The sequence below is a fragment of the Miscanthus floridulus genome, chromosome 7 (genome assembly GCF_019320115.1).
Source record: "Miscanthus floridulus cultivar M001 chromosome 7, ASM1932011v1, whole genome shotgun sequence".
Lineage (NCBI taxonomy): Eukaryota > Viridiplantae > Streptophyta > Magnoliopsida > Poales > Poaceae > Miscanthus > Miscanthus floridulus.
The window spans coordinates 120897219-120906414 of NC_089586.1; positions in this window are offsets into that span (position 1 = coordinate 120897219).

A 9196-nucleotide genomic window follows, 5' to 3' on the forward strand; every position below is an offset into this window, starting at 1 on the left:
CTTGAATAGAAGTGGGATTACATATCCACTACAGTGTTTTAGAGCAACAAATTGCTTAATACATATTGATGTTGTATGACATATACAACACCTGATGTTAGCTCTTAAAGAAGATGAATAAGTAAATAAGGATCTTGTGATACAGGAGGCTATAGAACAATTATCTTTTGGCAATGAAGAGTAACAATAGCCCCATATGAAAGAAGTGCCACGAGGCCTCAGAAGGTCTCAAAGAATAAAAAAATCAGATATTTCTGGTGACTAAGGAGTCAATGTTAAGAAAGAAATTCAAATAGAGGGTAATTCCACCTCATTTGAAAAAGCCATGAGAGGCGTTCACTCGTCTAAATGGCAAGAAGCAAAGGAAGATGAAATGAAATCGATAAATACCAATGATGTTTGGGACTTAGAAGAAATTCCCAATGGAGCCAAAACAGTAGGCTGTAATGGGTCTGCAAGACAAATGTGACTCCAAAGAGAATATGGAAAGCTATAAAGCGCCACTTGTGGCAAAATGATTTACACAAAGAGAAGGAATATGTTATAATGAGCATACAAGGATTCTTTTAGAATTATAATGGTGTTAGTGGCACATTACGATTTACAGTTACATCAGAAGGATGTAAAGACACATTCCTAAATGGGGATTTGTATGGAAAAGTTTACATGGCATAACTCAAAAGGTTTTATCGTGGAAGGAAAAGAACATAAGGGATGATGCCTAAAGAAATCCATTTATGGATTAAAGCAAGCTTCAAGACATTGGTACTTGAAGTTTGACAGTATAATAAGAAAGTTTGGGTTTTAAAGAGAATGTAGAGGAAAATTGTATTTATGCAAAGTTTAAATATGGGAAATTTATTTTCCTAATTTTGCATGTGGGTAGCACCTTACTCGCTAGTAGTGGTGTTAATCTACTGTTGGAGAAGAAACAGTTCTTGTCCTCAAGTTTCAATGAGAATGATCTTGGTAAAGCGTCATTCGTTTCAGAAATTGGAACTTACCGAGACAAAAGGAAAAGGGGTATTAGAACTATCTCAAGTGTATACTTAGAGAAGATTCTAAAGAAATAAAGTATATATGTGAGTAAACTTGCGCCTGTTCCTATAGTAAAGGGTAATAGTTTTGGGAACTTCTAGTGTTCCAAGAACCAATGTGAGATCGATCAAAAGGACGTCCTATATGCTTCAGCTGTTGGAAGCTTAATGAATGCTTATAAGTAAGAACTTACCCTGACATAGTTTATGTATCCGGGATGTTTTGGTAGAAGTCCAGTCCAGATATAGATCACTGGAATAGAGTTGAGAATGTTTTGTAATTGTGCAAAGATTTATAGGCCTCATAGTGAGTAAGAAAGAATAAGTACTCTCAAATAGTTGTGGGTACAAATGTTAAATTTTAGCGAGATATTTAATGAAACCCACATAGTAGCTAACACTCATAGTTGGAGTTTTATTGTGGAAAAGCTCATGTCATTAAAGATGCATACCTATAGTATAGCTTGTTATGAGGCTTAAGGACAGGTGAAATGGTTAAAAGAACTTACACCCGGAATTGATAATGGTATACAACAGCAATAACATTTAAGTAGTTCGCTCCTATGATAACGGGTCAAGTGTGCTGCCAAACACATTGACGTTAAAGTTATACGTTGTGAAGGAGAAAGTCTGGAATCATACTAAAAGTATTGAACATATAAGTAACAAGCAAGTGCTTGCGGATCCGCGTACAAAAGGCTTACCACCCAATATGTTTAGAGAACACACAGTCGACATGGGTTTATGGGAAAGCCTATGATTTCTAGACAATAAAGGGCCCAAAGTTAAAGAATCTGTTTCAGAACACAGACGTGTATTATAGTTGTTAAATCTATCGGCGATTGACCATGACGATGAAACATGCTCTATGCACGAATCTGTGATAGAACAAATAAAAGTAAAAGGGATTAAAGTCAAAGTTTAAAGTATGAGTTGAGATCAAGGGGGAGATTGTTGGTTTGATCTCCCAACCACAGTAGCCCAACGGCCACTTGGGCCTTGACCTTGCGTCCTGATCGGGGGCGCCCAGTCCATCTATGGCTGGCGGCCCCCCGTCACACTGCGCAATAAATAGAGGTGGGGGTCGGCGGCTCTCTGTACAAGGTTGGCCTGAGCCGTATGCCCCACTGGCAAACCCTACTCCGATCAAACAGAGGGGCGCAGCCAGTGACGAGAAGCACCGCCGCCGCCATGGCACTACGCCAACACCACTTCACTGCACCACTCCTTCATCGCCCGTCGCTGCCCTAGCGCAGATCTTCACCGGCGAACCTATGATGGCCGGATCCGTCTCCTCAAAGCCTACTGATGGTCTGTGCCTAACCCTAACTCTCACTCTCTCTCTGTCCCTCTCTGTACACACTATTTCTATGAGAAACCCAATGAAACCCCACTGATCTACACCATGGATGGTCCTAAAGAATTTAACAGGCGTATGGTGAAGAGAGTAGCTAGCTAGTAATCTTCAACGTAAAGTTGGTCTCCATATGGAACATGGTAAATTGGTTGTCTCCATCTTCTCTCTATGAAACATGGTAAAAATGGATATATCTCCATCTTCACGAGGATGGAACAAAGATGGAACACGGCAATCTCTAGAGGACCTTTCCGGTATCTCTGGTATAGTACTATACTCCGTATGTCGTGTTTGTGTATAGGATTAGTGGTTGGGAGACAATAAATTAAGGGCCATACAACGTAAAAAGGTTCAAGTGACAGTATTCAGACAACAGTTACTAATTAATTAATACTATCTTGTTGAAATCAAGTGCTTGAATGTGAAAGAGATTGAACATAAAAAGAAAGCTCAACTACAATGTAATTAACACTGTTAAGAACATATGGTAGTTAGGGAAGCTTTGACTCGGTAATGATGGTCCCTCGCCACCGTTGCTGACCGATCTTAATGAAAACAGGCCAAATGCCCGATCGAGAAAAAAAAGAAAGAGAAGGAGAGCGATTGATTGCTTTATTGACCTTATTTAATTTGGTGCATATTACTTCCTTCGCCCCCGCATTATAAGACCTTTTGGTTTTTCTAGATACATTGCTATTACTATGTATCTAGACTTGTGTATATCTAAGTGCATTACAAAAGTTATGTATCTAGAAAAAACCAAAACGTCTTATAATTTTGAGATGAAGATAGTATTCAGTCGACAATTACTAATTAAGACTTATCTTGTTTGAAATCTGAGTGCTTGAATGTAAACTAGAGACATAGATTGAACACAAGAATAAGAGAAAGAGTGCCTTATTGCTTTATTGATTGATCTTGTTTGTTACATACTCCCTCCATTCCAAGTCCACTTTAAATTATAAGTCGTTCTGGTTTTTCTAGGTTCATAACTTTTGTTATGCGTTTGATATACATCATGTCTAGAACTCTAGATACATAACTTTTTCTATGTATTTAGATTTAGAAAAGCTAAAACAACTTATAATTTGGAACTGATGGAATATTATTTATACATGGAGAAGAGACATGAGGAACATGCATGACCGTTCAGAGGCATCACTACCGAACATCGGTGACAATGACAAAGGCTCGTCACCAAACTGTGGACAAACTATTGGATGAGGTCACCGTTGTTGATTTGGTGCTTGACACCCCTCCCCTTGATCAAATCTAATCTTGTGATCAATTATATGTTTGGAATCCTCCCAAAACTTACAGGTGAGGTAATAATATTATTGATATGATATTAAACTCCTTAAAAATCTGGTGACAAAAATAATGATAAATGATATGACATAATATAGATTTATTGTCCATTGTAAACTCAAATGAGAAAAAACCTATCATCCATAATATGATAGTGATAATGAGACTAAGATACCTGCGGACTCGACGATGAGGTAAACTCATATGAGAAAAAACTGTCAAAATGTAGTTTATTTTGATTCATAACTTGAGAATTTTCTACCCTATGCAACAAGACACTTGCATAAATATCCTTTTCCCCGCACAATGCCGTGAATTGTTGGAAATATTTAACTCGCATGTGGTATATAACTTGTCAAATGGTAAGGACATAAGAAAAAGAGGAGGATGGGGTCATAATATTATTAGCTGGAATTTTGGTGTTGTAATTATGAAATCTCTCGTGGTTCTTGGTCTCTTATAGGTTGTAACCCAAGGAGTAATTATGTGAGTGCCGGTATGTTGTCACGCAAGCGCAAGGAGCAAGGATTGAAAGTAACCATATGTGGAACTACCGGTAATGATTGATCATGTACAACTACTAAGTACTAACATTCCAAGAAGGTATGTGTATATTTGTATCATCCGATGTGTAAAGATCAAGTGATTCCTATGAATTTTTACTTAGATTGATTAAAGAAGGTTCATTGATGTGAACTGTAGCACTTCTTAGATTCAAAAAGCTACATCGATGAAGTGTGATGCCTAGGGCAATGAGAACAGTTGAAAGCTCTAGTTTGGTTTTGGTTAATTGATGAAACCCTAAGTGCTAACCTAGTTTATCAAGATGATTATGAGATAGGTAGCACTACTCCAAGTGATGAAGCAATGACGAAGATCATGACAATGGTGATAGCATGGTGATGATCAAATGCTTGAACTTGGAAAAGAAGAAAGAGAAAAACAAAAGGCTCAAGGCAAAGGTATAAAATGTAGGAGCCATTTTGTTTTAGTGATCAAGACACTTAGTGAGTGTGATCACATTTAGGATAGATAGCCGTACTATTAAGAGGAGTGAAACTCGTATCGGAATGCGGTTATCAAAGTGCCACTAGATGCTCTAACTCATTGCATATGCATTTAGGATCTAGTGGAGTGCTAACACCCTTGAAAATATTTGTGAAAATATGCTAACACATGTGCACAAGGTGTTTGCAGGGTAGGAGCCATTCGGCGCTTTTGGAAAAATGAAATGTCTATTTTCTATTGCGCCGGATGCAAAATTCTTGGTGGTTGGCACATTTGAGCAAGGGTGAAGAAGTTAGAGTTGAAGTGGAGTTGGACGAAATGATGCTGGCGTCGGTCTACTAACCGGACGCTGGGTCACTCAGCGACCGGACGCTGAAAGGCTGCGTCCGGTCGAGCTGTCAGACGGCACAGTGGCTAGGGTTGAGCACCGGACGCTGGCTGCGTCCGGTCAAGGTGGACCGGACGCGTCCGGTCGAAAAAACATGCCTCGGGGAGCTTACTGGAAACGACCGGACGCTGGGGCTTCAGCGTCCGGTCAGTTTAATCGGTCATGCTCGGGAGCTTACTGTAAACGACCGGACGCGTCCGGTCATGCTCGGGAGCTTACTGTAAACGACCGGACGCAGGGGCTTCAGCGTCCGGTCAGTTCGAAGAAGCAGCGTCCGGTCGAGGCTGATGACCGTTGAATCTGGACACGTGGCTGACATCGAGCGACCGGACGCTGAGGGCCAGCGTCCGGTCAGTCTGACCGGAGCGTCCGGTCAGAGCGTGTTTTGCCCAGTGAAGGGGTACAACGGCTCTTTTTGATGGGGGCTCTATTTATAGCCCCATGGCCGGCTCAAGGGAGAACTCTTGCACATTTTCATTGACATAGCAACCTTGTGAGCTGAGCTAAAGCCCTCCCACTCATCTCCATCATAGATCCATCATCATTGTGAGATTGGGAGAGAATCCAAGTGCATTGCTTGAGTGATTGCATCTAGAGGCACTTGGTATTCGTGTTGCGCTGCGGATTTCGCTTGTTTCTCTTGGTGGTTGCCACCACCTAGACGGTTGGAGCAGCGGTGAAGGATCGGTACGAGTTGGTGATTGTTCATGGCCGCCTTCGGTGATTGTGAGGGGAGTTGTACCTTCCCCGGCGGAGCGCCGAAAGGTAACTCTAGTAAATTGCTCGTGTCATTGAGTTACCTCACTTGTGGGTCGGTTCTTGCGGTGTCCAATCGTGTGGACGAGGTTTGTGAAACACCTCTTAGCCGCCGAACCACCAAGTGTTGGCCGACACAACGGGGACGTAGCGTGTTGGCAAGCACGTGAACCTCGGGAGAAAATCGATTGTCTCTCTTCTTTGTCATTCTCCCGGTGATTGGTTATATATTCATCTTGTGATTGGTTCATCCCCTACACGTCGGTATAATCACTCTACTCACTCATTTATATTCTTGCAAACTAGTTGATACAAGCTCTTTAGTGTAATTAGAATTGAGAGCTTGCTTTATTATTTACATTCATCTAGTTGAGCTCTTTAGAGTAGCAAGGTTGAGAGCTCTTAGTGAGTAATTACATAGCTAGTTTGTGTGCCTAAGTATTCATTGCAACTAGAATTGTTGGATAGGTGGCTTGCAACCCTTGTAGAGCTAGAGCAAGTTTGCATTACGCTATTTGTCATACTAATCAAATTGCTCTAGTTGATTTGTAGATTTTTAAATAGGCTATTCATCCCCCCTCTAGCCATATTAGGACCTTTCAACAGTGAGGAAGAAGGATCCCATGGTGCACATGAAAAAAAACTATAAGGACGTTGCTTAATGAGAAAAAATGTATTTTCAGTTGTAGCTGTGCATGGATCAAAGACGATAGGGTCTCACGGGTCAAATAATTTGAAGGGAAGTCGTAACGAACTTGACTACCATGATCGCTTGCTTTCTTTAGGGCCTCTTTGGCAGCACTCCTGCATGCTCCGGCTATGTCACTGTTCACGCACTGTAGTCGGAGCCGCAGGAGCCGGAAAAACGAGCTCCGTCGGCTCCGTGAACAGTGAGACAAAAAGTAGGAGATAGGAAAACGACTTCAGTGAACAGTGTTGCTACAGTGTAGGAGAGAGAAAACAGTTTCATGAACAGTGCTACTGCGGTGTAGGAGCGAGAGAAGTGGCTTCATGAACAGTGCCGGTGCCAGTGGAAGCCGGAGCCGCGGGAGCCGAAACAAACAGGCCCTTAATTTGGATTGAAGTCTATGATTGTAATACTCATTTCTTCAAGTTACATTGCTTTGATACTTCTGCATAAAATTGATGCTTATATAATCAAGTACTCTCCCCTCCCATAACAAATGTCATTCTCGTTTTTCGAGGAGTAAAAAAACTTTAACTTTGACCAAAGATATAGAAAAGAATACTAATATTTATGGTGCGTAATAAGTATTAGTAGCTTCATCATTGAATATATTTTTGTAATATAAACTTTTTTGGATATACAAAAGTTGCAAATATTTTCTATAAACCTAGTTAAACTTAAGAAGATGTGTCCCGCACGGAATCCATAGTGACACTTATTTTGAGACACAGGGAGTAGATTGTACGTGGTATTCGGTGATCTAAAAGGACTATGTTTTTTATACTCTTTTTAATTGAACTAGATAGTGTGTCCATGCGTTGCTATGGAACAACTAAATCTTTTATACTAAAAACACACGGATCACACGATAAGATAACAATACTATTAAATTAAATACCAACGTTAAAGTGACATTTAATTCAAAAAGCAAAGTTCATAAAATTAACACAGCCACGAAGAGCGCGACGCCGCAGGCTTATAAACTCTACTATATAGACTTTTTCGTGATATGGCTAAGATAATATTTTGTATCGACAGAAATAATTTTCTGATATCTATTTCTTTCATGCACCAATAAATCTATGAATAAGTTCCGCTGCATCTCCATATAATCCTATACACATAGGTTCGAGTATATATGTAAATATTAATGCATGTCACATGGATAATACTGCGTGTCTTAAAAAAATCTCTCATAAAATTTTAAAACAAAATATGTTATACTCACCGTATAAATATGTGTGGCTTTAGGACTATTCCACACAGATATACATTGTAGAATAAGGTATCTACTTGAGTGCCTATTCCAAGATGTTGAATTAGGTGTTGTAATTCTTAATTTTGACATATTTTTTAGGTCAAGGTAACCAATGTTAACACTTTTCTTAGTAGTGCATAATTTTATGGTGCACCTCTTGACTATCTGAGTAATAACAAGTTAGCACTGCAAAGGCTCAGAAAAGCTGCTGAGAAGACCAAGGTTGAGTTTTCCTCCACTATGCATACTAAAACCTATGTCCCCGTTTATCATTGTCAATGCTTTTGATGCAAAGCAATTCAATATTACCATGATCGGATATAAGTTTGAGTTTCTTGTGAGCAATCTCATAGAGGGACTCTCATTCTTTATGTGATCTGTCTTAAGGATATTGGCAGGACGATGGACCCATGTTGGAATGTCGCAAAAAAAGTGTCAATGTTTTGTCCACGATTTATTTCCCATGCATACATGCGGATACTATGATAACACTAACTATACCAAATGAAAGATTAAAGAGAATTTGCATTGCCTCTAGAAAGATTTATTTATTAAGTTCTTTGAACTCTACAGGTAGTTTTGAAATATCTGTTTGCATGTCTTACCTCGTATCCTAATTCAAAATTTTGTAGTTTAATTAGAATATTTAGGTGATTGTATATATATAATATTCAATACAAGAATAATCTATGCATGATCTTCTTGAAAGATTTCTGCAGTGTAAAGACATCTTCGTTTTTCATACATGCCCGTGCTAACGCTGCGGTAAAAACAAAAGGACAATATATCAATTAAAAAATAAAAACAAAACTCATGCTCAAAGTCAAAGAGATAAATTATGGGTGCTTAAATTTTGTCATCCATTATCTACCGGCGTGTCTATAAAATAGACTGAATAAACAATTAAACATAAATAGAAGACTAAATTAATGAAAGGATCATTGCAAGACATCAATCATCTCATAGCTTCGGACAATATCGTAAAGCTACTAAAAACTGTAACCGCGCTATCACCTTAAACATTGTCCAGATAAATGGATTACAATGAAAGAAATGGATATAAGAGATTTCTTTCTACCAATATAAAATATTATCTTAGCCGCATCACAGAAAGGTCTATAAAATAGAGTTTGTGAGCCTGCGACGCCGCGCACTCCGTGACTGTGTTAAATTCATAAACTTTGCTTTTTGGATTAAATGTCACTTTAACGTTGGTATTTAATTTTTGTAGTATTGTTATCTTATCGTGCGATCTGTATGTTTTTAGTATAAATTGTTAGTTATCCCGTAGCAACGCACGGGCACGCTACCTAGTATAAATATAAAGAATGAAAAAGACAACAAGAAAGATTGGCATTAGGTCAACTCCTTTTGATTCTTTACAAATATATCTGAA